This window comes from Budorcas taxicolor, chromosome 1, assembly GCF_023091745.1.
Source record: "Budorcas taxicolor isolate Tak-1 chromosome 1, Takin1.1, whole genome shotgun sequence".
NCBI classification, from domain to species: Eukaryota; Metazoa; Chordata; class Mammalia; order Artiodactyla; family Bovidae; genus Budorcas; species Budorcas taxicolor.
The window spans coordinates 101,539,798-101,562,567 of NC_068910.1; positions in this window are offsets into that span (position 1 = coordinate 101,539,798).

The following is a 22,770-nucleotide window of genomic DNA, read 5'->3' on the forward strand; positions in this document are numbered from 1 at the left end:
ACATGATTTTAAGAAAAATCAAGAGTAGCAGAGCTACCAGGATTTATCAGTGCATTTAAATAAATGCATGAGTTGACTGTTTGGTATGAATTAATTATTGGATTTTATCCTGAGAGATGGATATTTTTAGGTCATCTAAAACAATAATTATTCACTAGGAGAAAAAGAAAGGTTATAACACTTGATCACTTTTTGTAAAAGAAAATTAGTGAAACATGATTCAGTTATAACACAAAATCACCAGTGCCATAACCCTTTCACTTATTTCAAAAATCAGTTTTACTATATATTTGTGATTCTATAAATTCTTATTAAAAGTAAATCTCCTTCCCACTTTGTTTAAAAGTTTTATTGGCTATCAAGCGGAATCACCAACTACCTGGTTAAAACTACGCCAAGGGTTATTGTGTATAGGATGTGATTTTTTCTTATTCCTCCTGGAACAACAGATTTTAACATAAAGCAGGTCAGCACTAAGGACAAGATATCCTGTGCATTTGTGAAAGCAAAATTTGCTTTGGTGGAAGCTGGGAAATGGAGGCAATATCTAATTAGTCATGACAAGAGTGACTGGTACCCATGATTGGGCCTCCACGCCATGTTTCAAGCAGGTGCATCCTCAAACACCTGAACTGGGTACCCAGAAACTCCTTATGACTGTTAATCTTGGTTCAACAAAAACTGTGCTGCTGAAAAGGGTGAAATTATTTGGGGTTGTACATAATCAGATTTTTGAATATATCTTGCTAGTAAAATCAATATGACTCTTAAGTTTATGGAAGATAAAATATATGAAAAAAATTGTACCTCTGTTTATATACAGCATCTATTTATTAATAGGAGCCCATCTGTTCTTCACTCATTTGTTAAGAATTTATTTTGATGGTCTGATGTTTAAGAAACTTCCACATACCTGACGGTGCTTCATGTCACAGCCTGGAGCTGATGAAGCACTGTGTTGTGCAGCTGCAGATTAATTTTTGGACAGATTTTTCTACTTCACTACCTCTTTTGTAGGTGCCCAAAATAATTGCTGATTGTGCCAAGTTGTATCTTTATCACCTGTCAAAGAGCTCGGTGCACTGTTGGGTGGTGCCCAAGGTAAATATGCATTTAACCTCACCTTTACTTTTCTTATTGAACTCTATTCATAAAGCTCTACTTTCTTTCATTGACTTTTGTCATCTGTTGTATGAGATGAGTTTTAAGTCCATGTGATGTTTCTATTTTTTAATTTGTTTTTTCAAATGTGGTAACTTTTTAAAGCTATTTAAATTTTGAAAACAGACAGTGAATCTACTTTATTTTTACTGCCACTTATCTCTCTTTCGCTTTTCAAACACATCAAGCCAAAACTAAAGTAAAGATGAGAGAAAGTGATTTCTGAACCACATCCAGAGTGCTTTCTGCCCAAAGCCCCAAGACACAATGTTGGAAACTCCTGCAATTCACATCCTGGAAGTATTCTGACTTAACACAACTGGTAAATATTAAGGATGTGCTTTTGTGGATTAAATCTTAGCTCTTGTTCCAACACAACTTAATAATCTTTTGGATTGGCTTGTTTATCAAAATATCTAAATAAAAGATATATGCAAGGATAAATGTCTCAGAATCTGTTGTACTTTTCTTAGTGTCAAATTTAAAGTTACTTTCTCTGCATGTATAGTTGCAAATGTAATTAAAAAGTAAAATATGTTTTATACTAAAATTTCATAGAAATATATCAGAGATTTACAGTTATTTTTTGTATCCCCAGCATTATAAGTTATAATATATGACATAGTATCCCTATGGCTTTCCTAAATTGTGGCATTTGAACATGAGACTTCTGAAGTGAAAATCATTTTTTACAATAAAAGATAGTAATATTTATAAGTCATTTGGATTATGCAATCCAAATAAGGATAAAAACAAATAATATACTTACTTAAGCTTTTGCTATTTTTTCAGGTCATTAACTTTTAATTATCTAAGATGATCAGTTACTATAAAGGAATTAAAAATGTATTATGTCTGGGTAATTGGTAAAATAAAAAGTGCTGTTCTACATTAAAAGTCGGTAGGTGAGATGAGACATGTTTTTTTTTTTTCATCTAGTAGAGGGGACATATTTTTCTTTTACACATGATGAGAGAAAATATTGATATCATTGCTTTGTTTCTAGTTAAAAACATACTAAATTTCTGTGCTTTATTTATTTTTTTATGTTTATTTTTTTTAATTTTACTTTATTTTACTTTACAATACTGTATTGGTATGTGCTTTATTTTTATGAAGAATAGATTTTAAGCATCTCAATCTATAACTAAAATAGCTCAGCAATCACTCAGAAGGTGGTTTTGTGTTAGGGATGACAAAGCAGAATGACCAGTGCTTTCTTGATTTTGATGAGTGTACTTTGAGGAGTTGCTCTCCTGACAGAAGACATGCACAAGGTCCTATGAGAGGATGGTTTGAGAAGGACCAAGGAGGAATTTCACCTGGAGTGTGCCAAAGGCAAGGACGCGCCAAAGGCAAGGACATGCCCAAGGCGTTGGCTGCATTTGCAGAGATTAGAATCGTGGCCTATGAACTACAAAATGTATAAGCATATATTGTTTTCTTAAAAGCTACATGTGTATGTATATGTATGTGTACATGCATGCACACACATATCCGTGATGCACACATACACAAGTATGCAGTTTTAGAAGTTGTATCATTGTTATACACAGCAATGCTCAAAATGCGGTTTTTCCTCTGTGTTTGAACTGGACCTATTTGAAATATTTCTGCTTCATTTCATAGCTTTGTGGTGGTTTCTCACTGCGACAACAGAGGAATGGGAGAACAACCTGAACTTAGATTCTACTTTCTGGGAGATGTTCTCCAAGGCTTCCAGCTCCATGCTGCATTTTCCTCTTATTCATCACCATCAGCTTTGGGAGCTGAAGAGCTTTCACCATCCCCTTCCTGCCTTTGGACCACAAGTTGATCTAAGGCTTGGACACTAAAATATTTTTTGGTCCAGGTTTGTGGTTTTTGTGGAAATAACCCCGCTTTAAAACCAAGAAACCTTTAAGTTACTTCTTGCCATCCTGCTTCATGGGCCAGTTTTCACATCCAAGTTTTTTCTAGACGTAATTCTCAAGTGTGATTTCTTTCTTTTGTTCTCATCTTTAATTTTCTCTTTCACCCCTCCCTCTCTTCCCTGTTTTTGCTCCTTTATAATAGCAGACAATTAAAGGTAATTAGGAAAAAGTAATCTGAAGTGGAACAGTAACACCCTTAATCTGATCATCTGATCTTTGCTACAAGATCAAGTACTTGGGTCAGCTGAGAAATCTTTCTAGGCCTGTGGCACTCAAATTTTTTTTTTTCAGTTTTATCCATTTCTGACCTTCAACACTGTCTTTTACCAACTATAGAGGCCTTGCTCTTACCACGAAAGCCAGTCAGTCATTGTCTGAGTGCATCTCTGTCTTGTAATACCTTGTTAGAGGCAGATAAGCTAACCAACACACATTCTTGATTTTTCCAATCTCAGCCCCCCATTTTACGTGTTTCACATGGCACAGCAGGGGCTCTAGTCAAAGGCCTACTACATCTGCGTCCTCACCACCTGCCGCCAACATATTAAGTCAGTTCTATGCATTTAGGTCTTCTAGTACCAATTTGTGTTTTATGGTTGCTAATACTAGTTGGTAAAATGTCAACTCTGATATTTTGTTCAGTTGGTAAAATGGAAGTTAATTGTCACGCCAATAGTGTTCAGCTGATGGCATGAAAGGGTTAGCGGCTGTGTTTCACGTAGTCACTTAGTGACTCAGGCTCCTCCATCTCCTGGTGTCTCAGTCTTTTGCTGGATCCTCTGCATCTGGTTGACAGATGGAGAAGTAGGTAAAGATTATACATGGAGGGATTTTATGACTCCAACCTAGGAATGATTTATCTTAAAAACATTTGCCCATTTCTGTTGGCCAAACTGCAGCCATACTTCACTGCAAGGGAGTTTGTGTGTTCAGGGGAGAAAAATAACACATTATATGTACAGTTAGCAACTTTCTGGTGCAAGTAAGGATTAATTCTTTATTTTTCTTTATTAGAGTTTGGATTATCTGAAAAAACTTCTATATCATCAATTTATGATAAATTATTTTTCTTAAAAAGACAAAGCATTTCCTTGTCTATATGTTTATTTTTCCTCATAGCAATTTCTTAATCACTTAAAATAGAGGTAAGAAAATTATATGCCAAAAGTTGGTTGCCTGTTTTTGTAAATAAAGTTTTAATGGATCATAGCCATTCTACTTGTTTACATATTGTCTGCGATTGCTTTTAAACTTTAACTGAAATGTTGAGTAGTTCCAACAGAGACCTTATGGCCTGTAAGTCCTTATTTAGAGAATACAAAATCAGTTTTGTATATATCTGCTTAGGACAGGGGATGAAAAAATGTTCTCACCATAAGTGATCTCTTCAGTGATCTCCAGCCAACTTCAGTAATGTTTTATTTAAGGAAGCAAATGATAATTTACCGTCTTTTTAACTTGACAACATCATTTTCAATACCTGGGCATCTTAGAATTAAATGCTTCATGTAGGAAATAGCATTTAATTATAAAATCAATGTGATTTTGGCAAACTTCCAGACAGGAGCCTCATTTCTATATCTTTCTCTGGTTGATCAAGATGCAGTAAAGTAGAGAGATGTCAAAATATACATTACCAAACCTCAAAAGAGAAATGATGATCACTTTTTGGACAATGGAAACTCTGGAATATTTGATAAATTGGGGAATGGTTAGTGAATTGTGTGGTGGGCAGATTTAATGATAATACCAGGCTTATGTTGAAACTTTTCTCCTTTTAATTTTAAGAATTATGATGTGTACATTTTTTTATCTTTATATTAATAATTCTGAAAATGGACAGAACAATGCTATCACATAGGTAAGCTTTAAAATAAGAACTGATTCCAAGACATCTGACATCAGGCCTATTATGGTTTCTTTTTTTTTATTTTTAATTTTTTAATTTTTTAATTTTTTTAATTTTAAAATCTTTAATTCTTACATGTGTTCCCAAACATGAACCCCCCTCCCACCTCCCTCCCCATAACATCTCTGTGGGTCATCCTCATGCACCAGCCCCAAGCATGCTGTATCCTGTGTCAGACAGACTAGCGATTCAATTCTTACATGATAGTATACATGATAGAATGCCATTCTTCCATATCATCCCACCCTCTCCCTCTCCCTCTGAGTCCAAAAGTCCGTTATACACAGCTGCGTCTTTTTACTGTGAGGCAGCTATTTCCATTTTAGCCACTCCTTGGGTATCAGTTAACTTTCTCAAATAGCCTCAACTCTTCAAAATGTTGTTTTACTCTTTGATAAAATGAAAATTACCTTCACATTGAGCTAGGTGCTTTATCCACATTGTTTCATTTACTCTATAACAATACTTAACTTAAATAAATTAGGCAAATTGCTATTATTATTATGTGAAGAAACAGTTGTATTCAGAGAAGGTAAGTAACTTACCAAAGCTTAAACAGGAAAAATAGTCGTTTGTAGTTGTTGTTCAGTCGCCAAGTCATGTCTGACTCTTTGTGATCCCATGAACAGCAGCACACCAGGCTTCCCTGTCCTTCACCATCTCCTGGAGTTTGCTCAAATTTATGCCCATTGAGTCAGTGATGCCATCCAACCGTTTCATCCTCTGTCGTCCCCTTCTCCTGTTGTCCTCAATCTTTCCCAGCATCAGTCTTTTACAACGAGTTGGCTCTTTGCATGAGGTGGACAAAGTATTGGAGCTTACACATATAAATTTTATTATCCTTTAACCTATCAATTCTATTAGCTAAAGTCTTTTGCACTGAGAAGTGTTTTAAAGGAAACAGAAAGAAAAGTGTGATGGATAGGTAAGTGGAGCAAGAGGAGACCTACTAAATTGAGTTATTGTAGAAAACCTCTCTGAAAAAGTGATATTGATGCGATCTAATGTGAGGAGTCAGTCACAAGAAACTCAAGTCCTTCCAAAGAGAAGTAACACCAAGTGTGATGACACTAGAAGGAGAAGTAGGTGTTGGTCTCCATTTACTGAGGGTTATTCTAGTCACTGTTTCTCATTCCTGCTGTTGCATGTATCTATTAAGTTTTTAGTTTCAGAAATTATACTTTGGGTTGAAAATATTCATCTTTATTTTCAGATGTCATCCCTCTGGTAAAGTCAATCACTGTATATGTTTTTGTAATGGTTTTGAACATTTTAATCAAAGTTATTCTAAAGTTTGTTTCTGATAACTCTAAAATCTTAACCACTGGTGAACGTGAACGTGACTCTTTGCCACCTCATGGACTGTAACCCACCAGGATTCTTTATCCATGGGATTTTCCAGGCAAGAGTACTGGAGTGGGTTGCCATTTCCTTCTCCAGCAGATCTTCTCAGCCCAGGGATCGAACCTGGGTCTCTCGCATTGCAGGCAGACATTTTACCGTCTGAGCCACCGGGGTTTGCTTCTATTGTCTATGCCTTTCCTTTGGTTTTTGATAATTCATTTTTGTCTTTGTCATGCCTGGTAATTTTTTAACTGACTGTCAATCTTTGCATGTCAAAAAGTGATAAAGACACTGATGATGTTACCTTTATTCAGAGAGGTATTTTAATATTCATTTAAAATTTTTAATATTCTTTTGGTAGGCAGGTAAAAAATAGGTGGATCACTTTAATCCAATTTGAGACTAGAAACTTTTCTAAGCTGCTTTTACTCTTTGGTAGCCCTGATCTACTTCTACTCTGTTCTAACTCCTATACGGTTTCCCAGTGGTCTCAATGGAAAGGCTGGGCTTTCTCAGGGCTCCTCCTCTTTGGTGAACAGCCTAGCACTGTGAGATTATTAAGCACTCTTGAGTGTTTCAGGCGTTATCAAACATTTTCCTTTGCGTTTCTTGATTTTTCTTTCACTCCACGCAAAGATGAGGAATTGGTTCAGACTTGAGGGGAGAGGTACACCAATGTCACTTCATTTCTCAATGGTTTCCTTTTCTCCTAATTTGGCTTCTCAGATTCCTGCTGCCATGGTAACCATGACCACTACTATTTTTTCCGTACCATCTTAGTGAGTTGGCCACGAAATCTCTGATGTTTTTTTCTGCTCAGCCTCTTTATCTTATCTTGGGACTTGCAAATGTCCAAAGTGAAAAAAAAAAAAAAATCAGTGGTGAATGGAAAGCTGTCTAAAATGGTGTTTTTCTCTCTTCAGGTTTGTGGCCCCTCAAATCCTGGCTTCCTTGTCCACTCAAAGGTTCTTTCAAACTCCAGTTTGTTTGTTTGTTTTAATTCTAGCCAGATTTAGTAGTTTCTTGGCAGAAGAGTCTGTCTTATACAAGTAATTATAGATGGAAGCAGAAGACTGGAAGATGATTCTGGGTTTAAATTTCTACCTACAGCAATACACAGTTTAGTTAGGCATTTAAAATATCTCTCAGCATAGTTTTTCTTTCCTTGAATAAAAATAATAATGATAGTTTATGTGACTGATATGATGATTTATATACATGTATATATAATCTCATAGCAGAGCACTTGGCAAATAATAATGAAACAATAAATATTAGTTCTTTCCCTTACTTCTTTTATTTCATTTAAAGGTCATATTTTTGACTGTTCAATGATCCATATTTATCAGGTCAGTGACATTTTCATGATATATGTAATAAGCTTTGAATGATGACAGAGAAGAAATAAATATGCAGAAAGTATAACATGCATGAATATATTCCAAGAAAATCCATTTTATCTGCATACCAGGTACTTTCTCAAATATTAAGTTTTTTTTGCAAATTTTTGTCATAGTTTTTTTATTATGATGTAGTTAGAATGATTTAACTGAACATCAAGTAAACTCAGAACAAATAGATAAGAGAATGTATATTTTTTTAAGATATTTACATCATGATAAAGAGAAAATGATATGCATTGCATTTGTGTGTGCTAAAATCTATATAAAATGGTTGAGATGATGTAGATTTCATGAAAATACAAATCTATTTTAAATTCATTTGCAGTGCTCCTTGTCTAGTAATAAAAAATTATTGTTAATGCTTCTGCTGTCCATATGAATGTATTTATTTATATGTAATGAACTCACCAATTTAATTTTCTGTAAAGTCTTTTCCAATATAGAAATCTATAGTAACTGATAATCATCTCTTTGTTTGCTATTTTTGACTGTGAGTTTCCAAAATATGGTGCTGTGGATTTATTTTTATGGTTGCTGATTACTTATCAATTCACTTTTTCCAGGCTATCAGCCTAGGAGATCAATGAGAAACTCATTGCCTTAAAAGAGATCAGGTGTGAGGTTTGTCAGAACCATTTGCTTTAGTTAAAAACTGTAAAGTTAATAGATTGTTTTCAAAATTCCATTCAGGAATTAAACAATTTGACAGTCATATTCATTTTCTTTTGGGAGAATATAAATTAAATATAAATTCAGAAAAAGATCATTTAATAAAAGGACATCAAAGAAGCCAGAAGCCACAGAGGCAAAGAAAGCTCAGATACAGGTCAAAAGTTCGCCTTTCCTAACAGACAATGGATATTAAGTAAAGTGATTATTGGAATTGATCACATTGGTCCAGTCATCCACAATGTGACTACATACCCCTTGCTCAGTCTCAGGTTAACATCACTGAAGATTTAGTGTAACAACTGAAGAGAAAGGGGTGTTCTGATACACATATATGTAACAAATAGCAACAGTTTTCAGAATTTTGTATTGCTGAAATACAAATAAAATACTGAAGAATTTTTGAGACCAAGGCATTTTAATTTTGAGAAAGAAGGAAAGTCTTTTTTTACAGAAAACAAAACAAAGAACACTAAAATATTTACAACCATAATTTATTTCAGAAAATAAGGATTTGGGGATGACAAAATGTAAGAAAGATGCAATCTAAAAAAAAGTATCTTAAAAAAGAAACAGTAAAAGTTTTGTAGCCATGTAACATACACACGTATATTCACATTACAATTTATTTTCAGTTCAGTTCAGCTCAGTTGCTCAGTCATGTCCGACTCTTTGCGACTTCATGAATCGCAACACATCAGGCCTCCCTGTCCATCACCAACTCCCGGAGTTCACTCAGACTCACGTCCATCAAGTTGGTGATGCCTTCCAGCCATCTCATCCTCTGTCATCCCCTTCTCCTCCTGCCCCAAATCCCTCCCAGCATCAGGGTCTTTTCCAATGACTCAGCTCTTCACATGAGGTGGCCAAAGTATGGGAGTTTCAGCTTTAGCATCAGTCATTCCAAAGAACACACAGGACTGATGTCCTTTAGAATGGACTGGTTGGATCTCCTTGCAGTCCAAGGGACTCTCAAGAGTCTTCACACCACAGTTCAAAAGCATCAATTCTTCAGCACTCAGCTTTCTTCACAGTCTAACTCTCACATCCATACATGACCACTGGAAAAACCATAGCCTTGACTAGACGGACCTTTGTTGGCAAAGTAATGTCTCTGCTTTTGAATATGCTATCTAGGTTGGTCATAACTTTCCTTCCAAGGAGTAAGCGTCTTTTAATTTCATGGCTGCAATCACCATCTGCAGTGATTTTGGAGCCCCCCAAAATAAAGTCTGACACTGTTTCTACCGTTTTCCTATCTATTTGCCATGAAGCGATGGGACCAGATGCCATGATCTTAGTTTTCTGGGACCACTGAAACAAAGGCAGAGAACTGCCTTAGAGCACTAGCTTGACAGATCTGCTATTATAATACCTACTTTGTACTTTCCTCTAGGGATACAGGACATACTCATTTTACTATTTTTATTTATTTGGCTGCACCAGGTCTTGGTTGTGGTATGTGAGATCTTTTTTTAGTTGTGTCATGCAAACTCTTATTTGCAGCAAGTGGGATCTACTTCCCTGACCAGGGATCAAACCCAGGCTGGCTGAATTGTGAATGCGAAGTCAGCCACTGGATCACCAGGGAAGTCCTATCTTCCAGCATTTTTTCATTAATTCTGCTTGTATATTTTTTTAATCCCCTTTTTTTTTTTTTTTGGCTCTGCTGGGCAGTTGTGGGCCCTTAGATTCCCCTACCAGGGATTGAACGAAAGCCCCGTGCAATAGAAGTGTGGCATCTTAACCAGTGCACCATCAGGGCAGTTCCTCAAATTATTATTTCTGTATGAGACTGTGCTTTATTTTATTTCTTTATGACGCTGAGTGTTAATATGTAGTGCTTTAAAATAATTGAAGGTAATTGTTTATTTAAGAATTTATCTCTGAAGCCTATAAGCTTGTAATCCACTGATTATCTGAATATGTGGTTGGTCTTTTAACTAGTTTCTACAATTGTATAATATAGAATGTGCTGCTATAGTGCTTACACAAGAAGTTTCTGTGTTACAAATATATACTTTGTACTCTAGGAAATTATTCCACATAATAACACCCACAAGAGAATGCTCATTAGAAAAAGCACTGAATTTGAAATCTGCTTCAATTTGACACTCAGTTAGTATCTATAAGATGAAGATTAATTTTTGTTGGTGGTGGTAATATATTAAAATATTTGAATTACAATATAAAAATATTTGTAAATGTTGCCAACGTTTACAAATAGAGATATCACATAAAATTCTATATTCCTCACTTCTTTCAAAAATCCAATTTACTTCACTTCCCGGTGCCTCAGTCATCTCATTCTGAAAATGGGAATGGTGGTGGCAATCTCCTCATAAGTGCTGACTGTTTGGGAATAGATGGGATCTTTTGCATATGGTGTTGTGAGACTTAATGAACCATTATGTATCAAGCAGTGATATATAATATATTATATATATCATGGTGCAAAACTGGCACTCCACTGATGATGGCGAGCACTATTTGCAGACTCAACAAACCATGGCATTCCTGTTTTTTTGAGGATGACCGCCCGGCATCCTCGCCTCACAGTCCAACCTTTGCTGATTCAGTTGCCAGAGACCAGCCAGTGAGGAACCACCCCTCCCCCCGCCCCAACTGCACATATGCAGACAGAATGGACAGCATTCTGGTCTTGTCCTCCTCTACCCAGGAACAAGGCAGAATTTGCAAAGAATACTAATAAAAAATGAACAAAAACCATACTAGATTTAAAAAAACAACAAAGACTGCATTTTCTGACTGTAATGCTAATCTTAGAAATAATTAACAAAAGTATGAATATGTATATTTAAAATATAATATTAAATAGTTTATATGTATATTATATGCATGCTCAAAGTGAGGTCGCTCAGTTGTGTCCAATTCTTTGCGACCCCATGGGACTGTAGCGTACCAGGCTCTTCCCTCCATGGGATTTTCCAGGCAAGAGTACTGGAGTGGGTTGCCATTTCCTTTTCCAGGGGATCTTCCTGACCCAGGGATCGAACCTGGGTCTCCCGCATTCCAGGCAGATGCTTAACCTCTGCATATATATGTATAAATACAATTATTAGAAGTGCAAAGCAATCTATGAATAAACAATTGGGTTACAACAGAAACAACAGAAGAATATAGAAAGACAGCATATTTCTATTTTTTTAAACATTGTATCATAAAATGTAAGCATAGGAAAAAAGATCTATAAATAACTGCATCAATTTCCAAAAATAAAAGTAATTAAGCCAAAGAGTGATTCTCCACCTTATCAAATGTTCATAAAACATACCATATAACCATTACATTTTGAAACAGTGTACTATTGCCCTGGTGCTGCAGCTGCTAAGTTGCTTCAGTCTGTGCAACCCCATAGACGGCAGCCCATCAGGCTCCCCTGTCTCTGGGATTCTCCAGGCAAGAACACTGGAGTGGGTTGCCTTTCCTTCTCCAATGCATGAAAGTGAAAAGTGAAACTGAAGTCGCTCAGTTGTGTCTGACTCTTAACAACCTCATGGACTGCAGCCTACCCGGCTCCTCCGTCCATGGGATTCTCCAGGCAGGAGTACTGGAGCAGGGTGCCATTGCCTTAGATATAAACAAATACACATATGGAACAAAATAGAAGGATCAGAATGAGAGTATCTTATAAGCAGAAAATATTCATGTGAAAATATCAATCATTTCCGAATTGATGGAACATTTTGCATGATGCTCTGAAAGTGCTGCACTCAATATGTCAGCAAATTTGGAAAACTCAGCAGTGGCCACAGGACTGGAAAAGGTCAGTGTTCATTCCAATCCCAAAGAAAGGTAATGCCAAAGAATGTTCAAACTATTGCACAATTGCACTCATCTCACACACTAGTAAAGTAATGCTCAAAATTCTCCAAGCCAGGCATCAGCAATATGTGAACCGTGAATTTCCAGATGTTCCAGCTGGTTTTAGAAAAGGCAGAGGAATCGGAGATCAAATTGCCAACATTCGCTGGATCATTTAAAAAGCAAGAGTTCCAGAAAAACATCTATTTTTGCTTTACTGACTATGTCAAAACCTTTGACTGTGTCTATCACAATAAACTGTGGAAAACTCTGAAAGAGATGGAAATACCAGAGCACCTGACCTGCCTCTTGAGAAACCTATATGCAGGTCAGGAAGCAACAGTTAGAACTGGACATGGAACAACAGACTGGTTCCAAATAGGAAAAGTGTACGTCAAGGCTGTATATTGTCACTGTGGTTATTTAATTTATATGCAGAGGACATCATGAGAAATGTTGGGCTGGAGGAAGCACAAGCTGGAATCAAGATTGCTGGGAGAAATATCAATAACCTCCGATATGCAGATGACACCAACCTTATGGCAGAAAGTGAAGAACTAAAGAGCCTCTTGATAAAAGTGAAAGAGGAGAGTGAAAAAGTTGGCTTAAAGCTCAACATTCAGAAAATGAAGATCATGGCATCTGGTCCCATCACTTCATGGCAAATAGACAGGAAAACAGTGGCTGACTTTTTCTTTCTGGGCTCTAAAATCACTGCGGATGGTGGTTGCAGCCATGAAATTAAAAGACGCTTGCTCCTTGGAATGAAAGTTATGACCAACCTAGATAGCATATTCAAAAGCAGAGACATTACTTTGCCAACAAAGGTCCATCTAGTCAAGGCTATGGTTTTCCCAGTGGTCATGTATGGATGTGAGAGTTGGACTGTGAAGAAAGCTGAGCACTGAAGAATTGATGCTTTTCCACTATGGTGTTGAAGACTCTTGAGAGTTCCTTGGACTGCAAGGAGATCCAACCAGTCCATTCTAAAGGACATCAGTCCTAGGTGTTTATTGGAAGGACTGATGCTAAAGCTGAAACTCCAACACTTTGGCCACCTCATGCAAAGAGTTGGCTAATTGAAAAAGACTCTGATGCTGGGAGGGTTTGAGGGCAGGAGGAGACGGGGATGACAGAGGATGAGATGGCTGGATGGCATCACCGACTCGATGGACATGAGTTTGAGTGAACTCCGGGAGTTGGTGATGGACGGGGAAGCCTGGCATGCTGCGATTCATGGGGTCGCAGACAGTCAGACATGACTGAGCCACTGAACTGAACTGAACAGATGTGACTGGATGCCATGATCTTCATTTTTTGAATGTTGAATTTTAAGCCAGCTTTTTTACTCTCTTATTTCATCAAAAGGTTCTTTAGTTTCTCTTTGCTTTCTGCCATAAGGGTTGTCTCATTTGCATATCTGAGGTTATTGATATTTCTCCCAGCAATCTTGATTTCAGCTTGTGCTTCATCCGTGCCAACATTTTGCGTGATGTATGCCAGATATAACTTAAATAAGCAGGGTGATAATATACAACCTTGACATACTCCTTTCTCAATTTGGAAACAGTCTGTTGTTCTATGTCCAGTTCTAACCATTGCTTCTTGACCTGCATACAGATTTCTCAGGAGGCAGGTAATCTGGTCTGGTATTTCCATCTCTTTAAAGTAAAATTTTACAATATAAGTGACACATAGCAGAATATTTTTGTGCATTTGTGTTAAAAGAGTTTTTCTTTAATAAGACTGAGGAACACAAACTATAAAAAATTAGATTTTGTTACATCAAAAGTATTTTTTACAACATAAATCACAATGCTAGCTCTTGACAAATATCACAATAGAATATTTTTACCTGAATTTTACCAATAAATATTAATATTTAGAATACCAAAGGAATTTTTAAAATAAATAATAACAGAACCAAAAATAAGAAACATGATAGAAACAAAGTTATGGCTAAGCAACATATGGAAAGAAAATAATGGTCAACAGATACTTGGAGTTATTGTTATTAGCAAGTGGAACCATGCAATTAAGACAGTGATGAGTACATGTTCCACAGCTCAGATTAGCAAAAAATTCAAGTTGATCAGTAAGATTAACGATTATTGGTGAGAATATAGCAAAAATACTCAATTTTCTGGCAATAGAAGCTGGAGTGGTCCATTCTGGAGAACGGTGTCATACTTGATGAGATTAATATTCATGTAGCCCAACATTCAAAAATTTCACTATAAATTAACTGTAACGAAGTTCAGGAAGCTCTAGCACTGATTGTGGTATCAGGGTGTGGAGACAATTTAGGTGGTAATCACTAGGGAAATGAAGATATACATTTTTGTGGCTCTTGCAATACTATTTACTACAGCGCTGCACATGTCACACCAAGAACTGCTAGATACCAGGAGAAACGAGAATAAAGTCTGTACCATGACACTGGTATGAATTAAACATTTTCTACACTTCCTACACAGCATTGTCTATTTTACAAGATTCACATATAAGCGATTATTTTGTTTTTTTGATTTCAGATCCATTCCCCTCCTTCACCTGCAAGCTACAGTCCCACAGGTCCTGTGCTACTGGCTGTCTGGTTAGGTTTGGCTAACAGAAGCACTGGTTAAGTTGTTGAGGAGTTGGAGGGGAAGTTGGAAATGGCAAGGGAAGCAGTCAGGAAACTCTTCCTCTCCCTATCCTTCCCTTCTACTGCTCACTTTCTCTTTCTTCTTTTTCTCTTTGTTTTCTGTGTTTTTGAGCAGTAGCCACATCTTTTCCATGGTTCTCCCTCTTCACTGAACAGATTTTATTTCTATGACCTAACTCCTTCAGAACCGCTCCTGACCTGATTCTGAAACTTGCAGGACTTCCCTGACATCTAGATTCTAGTGGATAACACCCTTTTCCTAGTGTCATTCCAGTCACAGGGGAGTGCAGTGGTCTCCTGCTGTCTGTTTTGCTAGTGGTCTCCTTCTGGTAATCTCTGGTTGCTTCACTCTCTTCTTTGTCGTCTCAGTTTCTTTACCACCTGTTTAACTCAGTATGCGGAGTTTCTCACTCCAAATAGAACAGCTTCCATCTTCTGAATGGATCTGAAATAAATAGTATTTGCTATTGGAAGTATTTCCAGGAAACAGACCCTAATGCAGGGGGCTGGGACTGAGCCCTCAGCTGCTTAGTCTTTAGTGTGGTGATAACCTCCCTGCCTACTTAGCTTACCTGCAGAGCACCTCAGGAGAAATGCTGGCTGGAAGAAGCGCAAGCTGGAATCAAGATTGCCGGGAGAAATATCAATTTCCTCAGATGTGCAGATGACACCACCCTTATGGCAGAAAGTGAAGAGGAACTAAAAAGCCTCTTGATGAAAGTGAAAGAGGAGAGTGAAACAGTTGGCTTAAAGCTCAACATTCAGAAAATGAAGATCATGGCATCTGGTCCCATCACTTCCTGGGAAATAGATGGGGAAACAGTGGAAACAGTGTCAGACTTTAATTTTGGGGGGCTCCAAAATCACTGCAGATGGTGACTGCAGCCATGAAATAAAAAGATGCTTACTCTTTGGAAGGAAAGTTATGACCATCCTAGGTAGCATATTAAAAGCAGAGACATTACTTTGCCAACAAAGGTCCGTCTAGTCAAGGCTATGGTTTTCCCAGTGGTCATGTATGGATGTGAGAGTTGGACTGTGAAGAAGGCTGAGCGCCAAAGAATTGATGCGTTTGAACTGTGGTGTTGGAGAAGACTCTTGAGGGTCCCTTGGACTGTAAGGAGATCCAACCAGTCCATTCTGAAGGATATCAACCCTGGGATTTCCTTGGAAGTAATGATGCTAAAGCTGAAGCTCCAGTACTTTGGCCACCTCATGCGAAGAGTTGACTAATTGGAAAAGACTCTGATGCTGGGAGGGATTGGGGGCAGGAGGAGAAGGGGACAACTGAGGATGAGATGGCTGGATGGCATCACTGACTCGATGGACGTGAGTCTGAGTGAACTCCAGGAGTTGGTGATGGACAGGGAGGCCTGGCGTGCTGTGATTCATGGGTTTGCAAAGAGCTGGATACAACTGAGTGACTGAACTGAACTGAACTGAACCTCCCTGCAGATGGAAACTGAAAAAATAGCAATCTGTCACAGGCAGAGACATTAAATACACAGTTACCTGGAGTATAACACTGGCTGAAAGGAGGTAACTGAAGAATTAAGAAATGGCTACAGGAACCATCACAGTAACGGTGATAGTGAAGTGATAGTCGCTCAGTCGTGTTCGCACTCTTTGCGACCCATGGATTGTAGCCCACCAGGCTCTTCCATCCATGGGATTTTCCAGGCAAGAATCCTGGAGCAGGTTGCCATTTCCTTCTCCAAGGAAACAGTAACAGTGAGGACTACCAGAACTATAGCTTACTAATGGTAATCAAGGGTGTATTGAAAAAAGAAGAATACTCAGTGCTGTGTTACCTTTCCTACCCTCTGCCATAATATACTGTTCAGAGACTTTAATTATCAGCACATTCCACAGATCACCACATAACTCAATTATATGGATGATATTCAGGTTGAACCTGGAAGCAGCAAGAAGTAAGTACCTTATATGCCTTAATGAGACAGACAATGTCAGAGATTGGGAGATAAACACCATGTACATTTAGACCCTTACCACTTAGACGATGTCTCTATGGGTTTTGTAGGCTAGGGCAGGTTGAGATAATCCCTCTAAACTGAAAGATCCCATGGTGTGTTGCTCCAAACTATTTACTGAAAAAATGTGAATTTCCTACTATAGCCTTCAACATCTGTTGTTTGGCCTATCACCTATAGAGAAATTCCCTTACATAAAATGTCCTTTGCTTGAAACACTAGTTGGCTTCTATTTTCTTGACTTGCCATTGTACCCAATATGTACCCTAAGATATAACCTATACAGATTATGGTGAGTTCCTTTGTGAGAGATAATAACTAGAAAGAGTATCAGAATAGAATAAGAAAACTATAAAACAATACAAAAGATGGAGCTTGGAGAAAAGGTACTATAAATGAAAGAGCATAATTAATTCTTAGCCTCATAAATGACAAATTATATATATATGAAATTCATACATATATGAAACTAAGATTGTGTGACCTACTGAAGTTTAAATATTCTTATTGGAAAATTAAGGATAAAACCCTAATTTCTTGACCAGCAAGCTATTTCAGTGAATCTTGCTACTTGCTTTCAGGTTTTACTTTTTATCTTACTTATGTTGAGAGTCTCTTTCAGAGAAAAATAATAAAGATATATATGAAAATACCTATTGTGAAGCAACGAGTCTTGAGGGTGGAATTTGTACACTTGAAGGAGGATAGCGAATTTTCATTAGAAACACAGCGCTGCATTTTTCACCCAAAGCTCTGTGGTTTATTTTTCTGTCTTGGGGAATTTCACAAACAACTTGTAAAATCTAGCCAAACCTTTGAGGTTTGCTTTTCCATAAGTATATGGAACATGCCAAAGGCTGCAACTGTAGCCAAATGAAACAATGGAAACCACAAGACCTGCTGGCCTGGCTCCTGTCTCCTCTATTTGATTTTGAGCCCCAGGAGAGGAAACCACCTGAGCTGCGTTTGTATATGGTGAGAGCTCTTGAGAACTAAAACCCCTCACTAATAGTTCTTGTTTAATTTGAAATAAAGGGATAAAAGTATTCAATTCTAGGGAAGTAGAAACTGTTTTGTTCCTACCGTTGTTGTTCCTTTTTGTAACTTATGTCTTCATAGTTAACATTTCCAAGGAGCAGTGTGTGTCTATTTTCAGGGCTTCTGGAAGCCACAGTGACCTCAATATCTCCTTAGGAAACTAAGTGGAGTCTACTGGGCCCCGCCAGCTGGCATAATAGACTGCATACTGCTTGAAAACAGTTAACATGTTTTAAAATTCCTTTGTTATTCATTGGTAAACATCTAGGATATTATTGAGTAAAAGTTTACTTTTAACTTTTCATCTCAGTTTATACCGTGGACAGGGCCATGTCAAATACTACATTTGTCTTCCCTGTCTCTAGCCTTTTAGTACCATACCCTTTTCCAGTCCCAACCCTTATTACATTGTTGTGCAAATTCAATTTAACTAAGACCTATTAAGCAATATAATCTCTAGAGTCTGATTGCTGGATTTACTTAAACTTTCACTGCCTCAATTTAATTATCTACTTTATTTTTCATAGGATTGTCGTGAGATTAAGTGAGTGAGTACATATAAAATGCTTACTACAGTGCCTATTATCAATAAATTGGAAATGATCAATAAATATTTGCCACTATTCAGAATGGTGGTAGTAGTACTAATTTGTAGGATGTCCTAGTAACATGTCACATGTTAGAATTTGAAGATAGGAAACTCAGAGAAGTCTTAAGAAGCATAATTAAAACCTTTAATTGGTAGCGTTTGATAACAGTTCTGCCTTCTTCAGTGTCATTTGTGTTTTTATTGAGATTAAATACCAAACATACATAAACTCTCAGGCTGATGTTCCTTGCATTTAGTAGAAGAGAATATTTGGAGACCTGGGCAGTTTTACTCACTACTTTATTCAATTACAGATTTTTCTTTCAGCAATGATTGAGTTACCTGGTGGTCCTGTGCCTGCTAGGTAGGGTAATTCTAGAAGATGTAACAAAGTTCAAAATTTCAGTGGTGTAAGAAAATATAAGTTTTATTTGGATTCATGCAACCGTCCAGTGAGGATGCTCCTGCTTCTCATGAAGCTTTTCTCAGGGGGCGGTTCAGGGACATAGGTCCCTTCTTCTGGCTCCACTATCCCCCTGGGCCTTAAAGGGCTATGCTTCTCATCAGAGGATGGAGTAAAAAAGAAAAGATAAGGTAACATTGCCTATTAATTGCTTTGTTCTGAAAATGACAAATTCCACATTTTTTTTTAATTTGTCAAGACTCCATCCAAATGCAAGAGAAATTGGGAAATAAAATAGTCCTTGTGTAGCTGCTTATAAAAAACAAGTTAATCCTACAGAAGAAAGGGAATAACTTTGTTGTATGAGTAGTTACTTCTTCCACACAAAGCTACAGGGATGAATCTAAGACCTGCTCTCATTTATTAAGGGAAAAGTAGGGCTCAGGTTGGAAACCAAGAGATGAGGTTCTTCATCAAGTCCTCGAAGGTCAAGTAATGTTCTAAAGAGGATGTGATACCACAGTTGCGTCATAAATGCACACAGTTCAGCCACACAAAAGGAAAGTCACCATATTTTAAAAAAGAAACAACGATTTGCAGAGGTATTGAGGCCAAGTAATTCCAAAAGCCTGAACATAGGTGTTCAGAGTCAGCTGGAAGATGAGCAATACATTCAACTGATCAATGTTTCATAGGAGCCATAAGGTAATTTTTAGGAAAATTACTTTAAATACAGTGCATAAAACATTTGAAGATATTAGAATCTCTGAAAACCCTGCGAGTTGGTGTTGGCCAGGGAAGTCTGGCATGCTGCAGTCCATGAGGTCACAAAGAGTCAGACACCACTGAGCAACTGAACTGAACTGAGAATCTCTGAAGCTAGTTGACAGATGAAGAAATGTAAGTGGACAATGGCAGATTGTGCAGAAAATTCAAAGGAGCTTTAGTATTTCACCTCTTATATGGTTGCCTGTTTTTGTTTTTTTGTTTTTTGTTTTTTTGCATGTGATTTCTGCTCTCCTTTGCATATTATAATACAAACAAATATTTTAGAAATGGATTAAAACTTTTATAAACTTTTGGAGAACTATGTTGGTTTTTATTTCTTTCAAACGTATTACAAAACAAGAATAATAATGAGATTCAACATATGCATATAATGTACAATGCTATGACTGGTGAACTAAGTATCCATCATGCTGAACTCAAAGAAACAGACTCACACACACACACACATACACACACACACGGGACAAAGTCAGTTAGGAACTGAGTATAAAGTAAAGGAACATTGAGCTCTATTTGCATTTCTTCTGATCACTTACTTCCCTTACATATTCCATAGTTAATGTCCTAGTGATTGTAAATCCACTAGGAGATTTAGCTTACATATGAGTAACCACCATCCACTCAATATTTTCTGGGAACTTGGCTGCCATTTGTGTTCATCACATATTTGAGAGTTATTTTCAAAGACTCTAGGCTGTCCAGTGCCAAGCTATCATTGGCCAAGCAACCTACCCTCAATTTCTAAGTAGCTTCTTTCTAGAGAAATTTAATCTGCATGTTTCTAATCCATTTAAAATTAGATCATGAAAATATAGTTTTATAAGAGCTATCCAAAATCCTTGAGAGAGAGTTTCTTTATTTTTCCCATACTAAACGAAGATGTCGCATTTGTTAAACTTCAAGTATGCTGCAAAGCTAGAAACCTCTTAGAAACGGATTTTATAACTTGGCAATCTCTATTCTTTTATCCCTAAGGCATATAGTAGGTACTTTGGAAGTTTCTTTGTGCATTCATTTTTAGAACACTGCTTGGAGTTTACTCATAATGGGCTGAGTTCCTTTATTTCCACCAAGCCACAATTCTTCCTTTGGAAGTTCTCCTGAATTCAAAGGATGCTACACAGGTGGAGTATCATGACAGCTTCATAAGAAAGAGTTTGAGACATATTTTCAATTTTCTCTTAAAGATAACTTCACATACTTCTTCAAGCAGGACTGTGTTCAAAATCACTTCCTGCCGCATGAATTCTGAATGTCATTGTAGTTTTCCCTGATGTACTGTTTGCTATTACAATCAATCCTATTTCAATTTGACCATGTTTGAATCCCAACTTAAGAATCTTTTTCTCCTAAAACATAGAGAAATTAATTGATCAATCACAATATAAATGTCATGTTAATCATAATTATTTTATTTGGTGTTACATAATTTTTAGTTTACTGGTATTATTAACAAGTATAAATAGAAATTAACTGTTTTTTAATCAATATTACCTCAAATGTATTGCATTACTGCCTATCATTGTTTCCATTACTCACTGAAAAAAATTATCTTAATGTGGAAATGTAAGTTTAGGTTGTACAGTGAATCCTAAAATGAATCTGGCAAATATACAGTGCTGAAAGTTATTGTCCAAGCATAGTGTGTTGATGTGGATTCCATATCTCCAAAACTCACATAAGGGAAATCTATAAGTATTTCATATGATAATTACTAACACTATGTTTTAGATTATTTAAGAGGGTTAATGTCTCATAAAATGTTGATATATTTTAATGGAACTTTCAGGCTAGAGAGATAAAATGAATGTGAGGGTTACATGACATTCTTATTGATCATACTTCTGTATTTTCATCTGCCCCTTAGCCACTCCTCTTCTTTGACCAGCATTTCTCCCTTTCAGCCCCATTTTTCTGTCTTCTCCATTCCAGGATGGCACCATTGCTCCTCCTCTTTTAGCCCTTATTTACAGGAAAACATTTACTGTCTGCCCTCCATATCTGCAGAATGAAAACTCACGGATAAGGAGGGCTGACTGTATTCACTGTGCTAAACCATTTTATATAAGGAACTTGAGCATCTGTAGTTCCTGGTATCTGCAAGGGATCCTAACACCAACTGCCTGCCAATACAGGGAGGACTGTGCACTGTGGCATTTTCACTCATCTATTACCAAATCCTACAGATACTTTTCAGTTTCTATGACATTCAATGTCATTTATTCCATAATAAAATGCTCCCTTGCTAGGTATGTACTTGTCATAAGGCACACTTTATTTTTTTTTTCTGTAACAGCATTATATCTTGGTTGTCTCCCCTGTATTCTCGCCACCCCTTATCAATCTCTTATGGTGGTTCCTCCTATACATGAATTTCATTATCTTTGTTCTTTAAGACAACTTAATGGAGCAGGTATTATCTTCACTAGTTTAGAAATGATGACCCTGAAGATGCTTTTGTTGTTGTTCAGTCACCCAGTCATGTCTGACTCTTTGAGACCCCGTGGACTACAGCAGGCCTGGCCTCTCTGTCCCTCATCATCTCCTGAAGTTTGCCCAAGTTCATGTCAATTGCATCAGTGATGCCATCCAGCAGTCTCATCTTCTGATGCCCTCTTCTCCTTCTGCTGCAAACCTTTCCATTATCAGGGACTTTTCCAATGAGTGGGCTCTTCATATTGGATGACCAAACTACTGGAGTTTCAGCTTCAGAATTAGTCTTTCCAATGAGTATTCAAGGTTGATTTCCTGTAAGATCGACTGGTTTGATCTCCTTGCTGTCCAAGGGACTCTTGGGAGTCTTCTCCATCACCACAGTTTGAAGGCATCAGTTCTTTGGCGTGCTGCCTTCTTTATGGTCCAGCTCTCACAATTGTACATGACCACTGAGAATACAATAACCTTGACTATACAGACCTTTATTGGCAGAGTAATATCTCTGCTTTTCAACAATATGTCTAGGTTTGTCATCACTTTTCTGCCAAGAAGCAATCATCTCCTGATTTCACAGCTGCAGTCACCATCCGCAGTGATTTTAGAGCCCAAGAAAAGGAAATCTGTCACTACTTCCACCTTTTCCCCTTCTATTT